The 12,624-nt window shown below is 37.0% G+C and overlaps 1 long non-coding RNA gene across 1 annotated transcript; it reads left to right on the forward strand.

Moving 5' to 3' along the window:
- Window positions 1–8,709: 8,709 nt before the first annotated feature.
- On the forward strand, window positions 8,710–9,494 carry LOC106087580 (uncharacterized). Its single transcript, XR_001221290.2, has 3 exons — window positions 8,710–8,996; window positions 9,081–9,284; window positions 9,350–9,494. It is a non-coding gene; the product is annotated as an uncharacterized LOC106087580 (long non-coding RNA).
- The last annotated feature ends 3,130 nt before the right edge of the window (window positions 9,495–12,624 follow it).

The following is a 12,624-nucleotide window of genomic DNA, read 5'->3' on the forward strand; positions in this document are numbered from 1 at the left end:
TGAAATTTTACACATATTCTTCTACTATGGTCTCCAAAATTCAATTAGCCAAGCAATTTTTTTCTTTTATCCTTGGTTTATCAAAAAAGTGATACCGAGAAAGAACTCGACCAATGCGATTCATGGTGGAGGGTATATAAAATTCGACCCGGCGGAACTTAGCACTCTTTTAATTGTTTCATTTTCGCTCTTAATTAGTGCAAAACCCAGTTCAAGGAATTTGAATTTTGCTCCATTTGTATCAAGTGCTTTCACGAATTTCGTTATTTAGCCCTCTTTTATGTGCAACGGAGGTAAAATGTTGTCTTTTGGGCTGACTAACGGGTGTTTATGGAATTTTTCTGCAATTATAGCTATTGAAGGCAGTTTCCAGTCTCTTTATATGTAACGTTTAGAAGAGTGTCGCCTGTCCCATTCATAAAAATAGCAAGAATACTTTGTGTTACCACATACTGTCATATGATTATTTGATGTTTGTAGCGTAAGCCAATTGTACCGAAGAAAGCGATCCATTATTATATAAATAAAATATAGGAAACATTTTTATATAAAGTTTATATTACTTTTTGTTGAACCGTCAATAAATAATCACCAATCTTCTGGAACATGTCTATATCCAAGTTGTTCAAACAATACGTTCACATGATTGCAGTAGGCCAAACTACTATTTTCAGTGAAAACATTACATTTCGGTCCTGCGAAATGTTGAGTTTATATTTTCTTGCAAATAGTTCCTTTGCTAAAGTCAGGAACCCAGAAGTTCGGTTTGTGCTTTCGACAATTCTAAATCCTGAACAAGATCATGAAATTCTCCTTGGGATAACAAAAGATGTTTTATAAATTTTCCTTCAGAAGGGGCATATTCTGATTCGGTTTATAACGTTACTTGGACAAGGTTCAAAGTCAGTTAAATCTGGTGATACTCCGTTAGAGACTTTCGGAACAGCGTCGTTTTCCTTACTCGATACAGACTTTATAATTGGATATTTTATATGTTGCCTCATTTTGGAATGATATCCTCTTGTTTCAGTTAAACAGAAAAAGCAATTATTTTTTATATGCGCATGTAGTGGAACCCAGTTAACCGGATCTTAGCGTTGAATAAAAATTTTTGACTTCAGTTATAAGGATCAATGAATGAAAACAAACAGTAAAAGGCATAAAATACAGTCCTTTTACACTGAATGCTTGGTACCTTTGTAGCCTCTACGTATTTAAACCATTAACATTTACCTATTTAACCCATAAAAAACCAAGCCATAACAAATTGTTTAATTGTTTTATAAGGATCATCCTGTTTTTTTTTTTTTTTTGAATCACTTGCGGTTTCCATACTTGCCATAAATAGTAGATTGTCGAAGTATATTAATCACCCTAGTATTGCTATGACTAATAAAATTAAGATATTCGCAAGCTCCAGATCAATAATGTTTTACGCTGCATAGGTTTGGGCTTACACAACGGTTGATAATATAGAGACATTTTTTCGCTTTTTTACTAAGAAAATCTTTTTTTTTTTGCCTAAGAACACACCAAACTCCATGTTGTATCCATAAATTAGGTTTTCCTCTAAGTTCTGTAAGACTCTTAAAATCCACTTTAATTACATTAGTAAAATATGGCGACTTAGCTTTTACCGTCATCCCCGCATACTGGCAGAGAAAATGGTAGAAGAATGGTATATATGCCAAACTCTACAATATATTCGTCCTAATGCTACAACTCCTATATGCTTGAATTCAGATAAAATAGTAGAATTACTGAGAGTAGGAGAACGAAATGAATTTTAATTTATTGCAACAAATTCACAGTTCCACGATCTTTATTCTATTCTGGAGTATAATTTAATTCCATTTCTTACTGCTGACTTATCTTCACGAACTACTAGCTTATTCATTAAAGCTAGAGATGGTTTACCCGACCTTAACTCGAGAGTATTCCGAAGTAACACAGTAACACAGAGAAAATACACTTCACTTTAATGGCGCCTGCCCACTGTATTTTGGAAAATATTCACTCAATGAGTCCGAAGTTTCAAATATATTAAATGGAACGAATAACTCATCGCTTGTAAATACCTAGAAAATTTTACTAAGTATAGAAATTAATTATTCATGAATTCAGCAAAGAAAAAAACACATGGAAACAAACAAAAATTTAGTAACAAGCATTGTATAATGGCTAACAGCATTTTTATTAAGCCTTACATAGATTGTATTGTATTTAATAACTTTATGAAATATTAATCTTGAATTGTAAGTTATAGTCAATCTTTTGATAAATAATACAAATAATAATATTTGGCGGTGTAGCAAACGGAATGACTAGACTTTTTGAACGTAGTGCTCTGTTACGACTTCGAACAACCGTGTGAAGTATGGTACAAATCAGTCTATAACCTGATATAATTCCCATATCAACCGATTTACGTCTGAAGCCCTTGGGAGCCGTTATTTTTGTCCGAATTGTCTACAACTATTGCACGTAGTGTTCTGTTCTAATTTGCAACTACTATGCCAAGTACGGATAAAATCGGTCTATAACCTGATAAAGCTCCCATTATCCTTGCTCTTCTCTTTTTGCAACAGATCGAAGTATCCATTTACGTCATGTGTCCCTCCGTTAGTACTTCCGTCAGTTGTAATCAAGCTACAATCATTAAAATTAGAGATATTAATCTTGAATTTGGCACAGACAATCGGACTATATTTAGATATAGCTGCTATATAGACCGATCTACCAATTTAGCGTCTTAAAACTATAACAAGTAACAGCGTGCTATGTTCGGCTGGGCCGAATCTTATATACCCTCCACCATGGATCGGATTTGTCGAGCTCTTGCTACGGTATCTCTTTTTAGATCAATATCAAGTTATGGTTCATTTCGGACCATAACTGAACTGAATATTGGAAACCATAGTAGAAGTCATTGTGTAAAATTTCAGCCAAATCTACAATAGTAAGCATTGCACACTTTAGGGGCTGAAAAAGTAAAATAGGGAGATGGGTTTATAAGGGTGCTGCATTAGGCTATAAACAGATTCATACCATTTTCGACACGTATGTTAAAGGTCATAAGAGAAGCCGTTGTAAATAATTTGAGCTAAATCGGATAATGATTGCGTCCTCTAGTGGCTCAAGAAGCCAAGACACCAGATCTGTTTTTGTTGCAGCTATATCAGGATATTTACCGATTGCAACCATACTCAGCACAGTTGTTGGAAGTCATAATAAAACACTTCATGCAAAATTTCAGCCAACTCGGATAATAATTGTGTCCTCCAGCGGCTCAAGAATTCAAGATCCCAGATCGGTTTATATGTATATATAGCCCATTTGCAATCCCATCCGACCTACAATAATAAGAAGTATTTGTACAAAATTTCTAGCGGCTAGCTTTACTCCTTCGAAAGTTAGCGTGCTTTCGACAGACGGACGAACGGACGGACATGGCTAGTTCGATTTAAAATGTCATGACTCTGTTCTACCTGGAATAGTGGTGCAGTACTTTTTGACAAAAATTGGCTCAAGCATTTTATACTCCACACTGCCTGGAACATCGGGCATTATATCAAGGAGCACCGCACTACCAAAGAGAGAGAGAGAGAGAGAGAGAGATTCCTTAGTTTCACAGCAGTGGTCGCAGCCATTTGTCTAGCCAAAATATCTAGCCATAATGTCATGTTTAGGATTATAATAAGTGCATCAGATAGTGTCGTCGTCGCATGACACGCCGTTTGGAAAGGGCAAGAGTTGCACTTCTTGCCTTTTCCAAATTGTTCGATATGAAGTTCAATTTCCTTCCAGCAAAACACCCATGTATTTTCCAAGGAAACAGGTGCGACTATGGATGACTTGTATCTCCTGTTGAAAAAATCAACTTCCTTCTTAGACGGATTTACGCCTAGACCATTTTCGATACTCCATTTCGCCGTCGTAAGTAGGGCTTTCTGATGTATATATCTTAGAGTTCCGAGAAACTTTCCCCTAACAGCAACGTCCACGTCATGTGGATTCGAGACCACTTTACACTTTTTTCTTTCAGAGACAATAATATATTGTAAACGGGTATATTCCAAATTAGAGAAGATATTGGTCTAAGACCACACAAACTATACGTATATATCTATATCTATACAAAAATACTACTTTGGGATTGTATATTGGCCAACACGTTAAATGTTTCAAATAGCTTCAATATAAATCGATTTTCTCGATTTGAATTCTTGAGCCTCTCGAGGACGCATTTATATTCCAATTTGGCCGAAATTTTGCCCTAGGTGGTGTGTTCTCTCGGTTCATAATTTGATAAAGCTTCTATATAAACAGATCTCCAGACATCAAAAATGTCGTTCAAAGAACGTATTAGGCGCGTATGAATTGTATATAAGATTCGGCTTGGTCGAACTTAAAGCGATTCTATGGTTTTTTACCCACCACCATAGGATGGGGGTATATTAATCTAGTCATTCCGCTTTTAACACCTCGAAATATTTGTGTAAGTTTCCATGAAGTATATATTGTATATTCGTGATCGTCTCGACGTTCTGAGTCGATCTAGCCATGTCCGTCTGTCGAAATCATGATAGCGGTCGAACGCGTAAAGCAAGCCACTTAAACTTTTGCGCAGATACTAAATACTGATGTAGGTCATTAGGTATTGCTAATGGGTCATATCGGTTCAGATTTAGATATAGCTCCCATATAAACCAATCTCCCGATTTGACTTCTTGAGCCCCTGGAAACCGCAATTGTGTCCGATTTGGCTGAAATTATGCATGTAGTGTTCTGTTATGACTTCAAATCACTGTGCTGTAATCAGCTCCAATCACAGTGTAAATCGGTCTATAACCTTATATAGCTCCCATATATACCGATCTCAAGAGTTGACTTCTTAAACCGCAATTTTTGTCCGATTTGGCAAAAATTTTGCTCATATTGTTCTGTTATGGCTTCCAATAACGGTGCAACATAGCCTCAAAATCAGTCTATAACCTGATGTAGCTCCCATATACACCGATATTCCGATTCGACTCCTTGAGCCCCTGGAAGCTGCAATTTTGTCAGATTTGTCTTAAATTTAGCATGTAGTGGTTTGTTATGATCTCGAACAACAGTTCCAAGAACGGTGTAAATCGGTCTATATCCTGATAAAGCTCCCATATACAGACAGAAGTTTGGTATATAGAATAAAATTACGCCCTTCAACTAAATTAATTTTGTTATACCCTCCACCATAAGATGGGGGGTATACTAATTTCGTCATTCTGTTTGTAACTACTCGAAATATTCGTCTGAGACCCCATAAAGTATATATATTCTTGATCGTCGTGAAATTTTATGTCGATCTAGCCATGTCCGTCCGTCTGTCCGTCCGTCCGTCCGTCCGTCCGTCCGTCCGTCTGTCTGTCGAAAGCACGCTAACTTCCGAAGGAGTAAAGCTAGCCGCTTGAAATTTTGCACAAATACTTCTTATTAGTGTAGGTCGGTTGGTATTGTAAATGGGCCATATCGGTCCATGTTTTGATATAGCTGCCATATAAACCGATCTTGGGTCTTGACTCCTTGAGCCTCTAGAGTGCGCAATTCTTATCCGATTGGGATGAAATTTTGCACGACGTGTTTTGTTATGACATCCAACAACTGTGATAAGTATGGTTCAAATCGGTCCATAACCTGATATAGCTGCCATATAAACCGATCTTGGGTCTTGACTTCTTGAGCCTCTAGAGTGCGCAATTCTTATCCGATTGGAATGAAATTTCGCACGACGTGTTTTGTTATGACATCCAACAACTGTGCCAAGTATGGTTCAAATCGGTCCATAACCTGATATAGCTGCCGTATAAACCGATCTTGGGTCTTGACTTCTTGAGCGTCTAGAGTGCGCAATTCTTATCCGATTGGAATGAAATTTTGCACGACGTGTTTTGTTATGACATCCAACAACTGTGCCAAGTATGGTTCAAATCGGTCCATAACCTGATATAGCTGCCATATAAACCGATCTTGGGTCTTGACTTCTTGAGCCTCTAGAGTGCGCAATTCTTATCCGATTGGAATGAAATTTTGCACGACGTGTTTTGTTATGACATCCAACAACTGTGCCAAATATGGTTCAAATCGGTTCATAACCTGATATAGCTGCCATATAAACCGATCTGGGATCTTGACTTCTTGAGCCTCTAGAGGTCGCTATTATTATCCGATTTGCCTGAAATTTTGTACGACGGATTCTCTCATGACCATTAACATACGTGTTTATTATGGTCTGAATCGGTTTATAGCCTGATATAGCTCCCATATAAATCGATCTCTCTATTTAACTTCTTGAGCCCACAAAGGGCGCAATTCTTATTCGAATTGGCTGACATTTTACACAGGTCTCCAACATATAATTTAATTGTGGTCCAAACCGGACCATATCTTGATATCGCTCTAATAGCAGAGCAAATCTTTTCTTATATCCTCTTTTTGCCTAAGAAGAGATGCCGGGAAAAGAACTCGACATATGCGATCCATGGTGGAGGGTATATAAGATTCGGCCCGGCCGAACTTAGCACGCTTTTACTTGTTTTTTTTTTAAGTTTTTTGCCTGTTAGGGCGAGATCAATGAATTATACAATTTTTGTTTATAAATTTATTTTGTATAAAGTTTTAGCAGTATTCATGATAGTGGGTTCCAAGATTCGGCCCGTCCGAACCTAGCACTCTTGTTCTTATTATTTATACTTTTTTATACCCTCCACCATAGGATTGGGGTTTACTAGATTCGTCATTCTGTTTGTAACTACTCGAAATATTCGTCTGAGACCCCATAAAATATATTGGGTTGCCCAAAAAGTAATTGCGGATTTTTGATATAGTCGGCGTTGGCAAATTTTTTCACAGCTTGTGACTCTGTAATTGCATTCTTTCTTCCGTCAATTATCAGCTGTTACTTTTAGCTTGCTTTAGAAAAAAAGTGTAAAAAAGTGTATTTGATTAAAGTTCATTCTAAGTTTAATTAAAAGTGCATTTACTTTCTTTTAAAAAATCTGCAATTACTTTTAGGGCAACCCAATATATATTCGTGATCGTCGCTACATTTTATGTGGATTTAGCTACGTCCGTCCGTCTGTCCATCCGTCCGTCCATCCGTCCGTCCGTCCATCCGTCCGCCCGTCTGTCTGTCGAAAGCACGCTAACTTCCGAAGGAGTAAAGCTAGCCGCTTGAAATTTTTTGAAATGGGCCATATCGGTCCATGTTTTGATATAGCTGCCATATAAACCGATCTTGGGTCTTGACTTCTTGATTTTATGATTTTATTTATTATCTTTGTTATGAGATCCAACAACTGTGCCAAGTATGGTTCAAACCGGTCCATAACCTGATATAGCTGCCATACAAACCGTTCTATGATCTTGACCTCTTGAGCCTCTAGAGGGCGCAATTCCTATCCGATTTGCCTGAAATTTTGCATGACGTATTTTATTCTTACTTTCAACAACTGTGTCAAATAAGGTTCAAATCGGTTCATAACCTGATATAGCTGCTATATAAAACGATCTGCGATCTTGACTTCTTGAGCCGCAATTATTATCCGATTTGTCTGAATTTTTTTACGACGGATCCTCTCATGATCATCAACACACGTGTTTATTATGGTCTGAATCGGTCTATAGCCCGATACAGCTCCCATATCAATCGATCTCTCTATTTTACTTCTTGAACCCACAAAGGGCGCAATTCTTATTCGAATTGGCTGACATTTTACACAGGTCTCCATCATATAATTTAATTTGGTTCAAACCGAACCTTATCTTGATATCGCTCTAATAGCAGAGCAAATCTTTTCTTATATCCTTTTTTGCCTTAGAAGAGATGCCGGGTAAAGAGCTCGACAAATGCGATCCATGGTGTAGGGTATATAAGATTCGGCCCGGCCAAACTTAGCGTGCTTTTACTTATTAAATCTAAGACCATAAAAAAAATTTGGCAATTTCGTCAATTTATTTGCAGAAACTCATAACAGCCTATAAAATATTTTATATTTTTGTTGGCAAAGTAAAGTACATCTGTGGAAAACACATCTTCTTCGGAAGGAATAATGTTATCCGTTTAAAATTTGACTCGGATTTCTCGTTGTTTATGATTTTAAATGGCCATATCGAATCATTTTTAAACATAGCTAGATGAAACTGATCTTAGATATGATTTCTTGATCCTTGAAGTACACAATTCATATCAAATTTTCCTAAAACATAAACTGATCAACTTATTTGACATTTTGAGCAGCTAATATGCTAAAATGATGCATGTAGAATTTTGTAACGAATTCCAATATTTTTGTGTATTGTTTTAACTAAAGTGTTAAAGTAAACGTAATAATTGTTTCCCCGACCTTTCCCCGACCTTTTTTGTTTATACGCATGTCATTATATTCTTCACTCTGCGCCTGCCGCAATATGCACTAGATCACAAGTCTGCACTTGTGAACATGGCTCGACTGACAGTTTTAACATTTCGGTGGTAAATTGTCCGTATATCTCAATCTCTTGGCCCATGGCATGGCAACTCAATCTATGACAATTTTTTCCGGGTATACGAAAAACCATCACATCATAACATATTTGTAGTATGCCATCTTTTGCCTTTTCTTCGTGGATTAAATGTGCCGTTAAAAAACCATTTAGGATTACTTTAATGTGATAAGCAGATAACGTTGCCGGAATACGCAAACAATACTTAAAGAAAAAATACCTCCTTACTTGCGTTCAAACGTACATGTTTGAACGTAACCAAATGCGTAAGCCCCTAACAAAACAGACGAGATTTACGAAACATCTTACTTCGTGCGCACTGCAAGGAGGAGCAGCGTCAAGTCTTCCATCATCATCAGCAGTAGTAACAACAGAAGCCACAGTAGCTTCACAGTCGCCATCATCATTGTCCCCATGCCAAGTACTCGTCGTATGCAATGTTTATTGGATCTCCTCACTTATTATGTATTTAGGTAAATATTTATGTTTATGTAGTTAGAAAAAAAGAGAAAAAATGACAAATTGGTCTAAAATTTTAAAATTTATAAACATCTTAGCTTCTGGCGTCGAGGGATAGCATTTGGCAGATTGGCTGAGGGGAACAAAACAAAGCAGAGAAGCCGTAGCAGCAAGTCGTAAATAACGACCTAGTCATGAAGTTAGTCACTTTCATTATAATGAAATGCAGGGAGCAAATGAATACGTAAAATGAAAAATATGAAATAATAACAATTTATAAGGATTGCAGACATTTAATAATCGTAAGTGATTATTTTATATGAACTGAGCATTTCAAATGACAATGTAATGAACTTTCTCCGTTAAGCGAACAACTAGCCATGATACCACAAAACTGTCATTTAGAATTGGCTGAAACGATATGTGACAAATGCGGCAACATCTTCTGTGATAGACAAGTGTCGTGGACTAACAGAAATGCATTGATATCATGGCAGTTGACATCAACTTAATTGCAACTTCTTTGGTTTTTACCGAAATAAACCGAATAAAACCGAAATAAAAAAATTAAAGCTTAAAGATAATTAATTTTGTCTTTCCATTTCCAAAATATATACGTCTGCCTTTTGAAATTAAGTTTCATTTTATACCCTCCACCATAGGATGGGGGTATTCCAATTTCTAAGACCACATAAAGTATATATATTCTTGATCGTCATAACATTTTAAGTCGAACTAGCCATGTCCGCCCGTCCGTCCGTCTGTCTGTCGAAAGCAAGCTAACTTTCGAAGGCCGCTTCAAATTTTGCACAAATACTTCTTATTAGTGTAGGTCGGTTGGGATTGTGAATGGGCTCCAAAACGGTCCACGTTTTGATATAGCTGCCATATAAACCGATCTGGAATCTTGACTTCTTGAGCCGCTAGAGGGCACAATTTTTATCCGATTTGGCTGAAATTTTGCATGAGGTGTTTTTTGTTATAAGTTTCAACAACTAACATATAAACCGATCTGGGGTCTTGACTTCTTGAGCCACTAAAGGACGCAATTATTATCCGATTTTGTGGAAATTTTGTATGTGTTTTTATTATGACTTTCAACAACTGTGCGAAGAATAGTACAAATCGGTCTATAACCTGATATAGCTGTTATATAAACCGATCTGGGATCTTGACTTCTTGAGCCGCTATAGGGCACAATTATTATCCGATTTTGCTGAAATTTTGCATGAGGTGTTTTGTTTTGACTTTCAACAACTGTGCTAAGAATAGTTCAAATCGGTCCATAATCTGATACAGCTGCCATATAAACCGATCTGGGGTCTTGACTTCTTGAGCCACTAGAGGGCGCAATTATGATCCAATTTAGTTAAAATTTTGTACAACGGCATCTCTCATGTCCTTTAACATACGTGTCGAAAATGGCATGAATTGGTTTATAGCCTAATACAGCTCCCCTACAAACCGATCTCCCTATTTTACTTCTTCAGCCCCTAAAGATTTGACTGAAATTTTACACAATGACTTCTATTATGGTCTCCAATGTTCAGTTCAATTATGGTCCGAAATATCCAATTCTTTCTTCTTCTTTTCTTTTATCCTTTGTTTGCCTAAAAAGAGATACCGTGGCAAGAGCTCGATAAAAGCGATCCATGGTGGAGGGTATATAAGATTCGCCCGGCCAAACTTAGCACACTTTTACTTGTTTAAAACTGAGTACTTATAGTTGAAACATTCTACTGGTATCTTTTTATAATCGATTAAGTTTGAAGATGGTCTATATTGGACAATATCTTGATACAGGCCATATTTGGTATTGGGCCGTCCATTGGAGCAATGGATTGAGTTAGATCTTTAGACATTTGGATATAGCTACATCCAAATATGGACTGGTTTGTAAATGATCTGTTTATTCTCTTCTTCATAATTTCATAAATTTCATGGTGTGTGTAGGCGTATACGTTTTATAAGATACGCAGTTATTCATCATGCGTCATCTTAGTTTTAAATATAAGAGTTTTATCGCATTTTTAATCTGTTGGAAATATCTAATGGACATTTAGCATAAGATTAGTTTGAAAAAAAAACAATGTTCAGGCAACCGACAATTTAATACCCTACATCAAATGACGTATCAACAGTTTTATTTTTATACCCAGCACCGTAGGATAGGGGGTATATTCATTGAGTCATTTTGTTTACAACACATCAAAATATCAATTTCCGATACTACAAAGTATATATATTTCGGATCGTCGTAAAATTCTAAGACGATTTAACGATGTCCGTGTGTCTGTCCGTCTATCCGTCTGTTATAATCACTCTACAGGCTTCAAAAATTGAGACATTGAGCTGAAATTTGGCACAGATACATCTGCACGCTGGTGAAGCTCTAGAACGGGCCAAATCGGACCATATTTGGATATAGCTGCTATATAGACCGATTTTCCGATAAAGGGTCTAATGCCCATAAAACTTCATTTTTCTTCCGATTTTGCTTAAATTTTAAACAGTGAGTAGTTTAAGGTCTGCCGACATCTGACCCTGATTGGACTATATTTAGATATAGCTGTCATATAGACCGATCTGCCGATAAAGGGTCTGAAGCCCGCAAAAGCTTTACTTTTTTAACCGATTTCGCTGAATTTTGAAACAGGGAGTAGTTTCAGGCCTCTCAACTTCAAACCTAAATATGGTTCAGATCGGACTGTATTTAGATATAGCTACCATATAGACCGATCTGCCAGGAAAGGGTTTGAAGCCCATAAAATCTTTATTTTTTTATTTTTTGCCAATTTCGCTGAAATTTGAAACAGTGGGTTATTTTAAGCCTCCCGGCATCTGACCTAAGTATGGTTAAGTTCGGACTATATTTAGATATAGCTGCCATATAGACCGATCTTCAGATAAAGGGTTCTGAAGCCCATAAATGCAGTATTTTGTATCCAATTTCACTGAAATTTGAAACAGTGAGTAGTTTTAGGCGACCTGCCATCCGACCCAAATATGGTAATATAGGCCTCTCAACTTCGAACCTAAATATGATTCAGATCGGACTACGATATGCCGGTTAAGGGTCTGAAGCTCATAAAAACTTTATTTATTACCCGAGTTGGTTGAAATTTGAAATACAAAATTCAACAGTGACTTATATTTTTAAGACCACTCAATGTACATGCCGAATTTGGGTGCATAAATTATCCACTTTTCATCGGATTGTGACGAATGGGGGTTTACATATATACCCGAGGTGGTGAGTATCCAAAGTTCGGCCCGGCCGAACTTAATGCCTTTTTATTTGTTTTAAATTAAAGATCCTCAAAATTAAAACATCATTCAGTACAGGGCCGAGAGACTCCAGACAGCGTAACAAATAGGGACCCAGCCCTGGAACCATCCAGTTTCGGAAGTCTAGGATAGACAAAAATATTGTACTAATATTGAAACATGAGGCAGTGCAGTGACGTTAATCTCAATGCAGCGTAACGAAAAGGGAGCTGACGATGAGATCATCACATATTCAAGAAGCATATACAAGAAGCCCATTTAGTCAATATTTGGAAGACTAGGATAGGCAAAAATTCTAATATTGGAACACCAGTCAGTGCAGGGACGGGAGATTCAACACAGCCTAAGGACGTG

This window comes from Stomoxys calcitrans, chromosome 4 (genome assembly GCF_963082655.1).
Source record: "Stomoxys calcitrans chromosome 4, idStoCalc2.1, whole genome shotgun sequence".
In the NCBI taxonomy this organism is placed as follows: Eukaryota; Metazoa; Arthropoda; class Insecta; order Diptera; family Muscidae; genus Stomoxys; species Stomoxys calcitrans.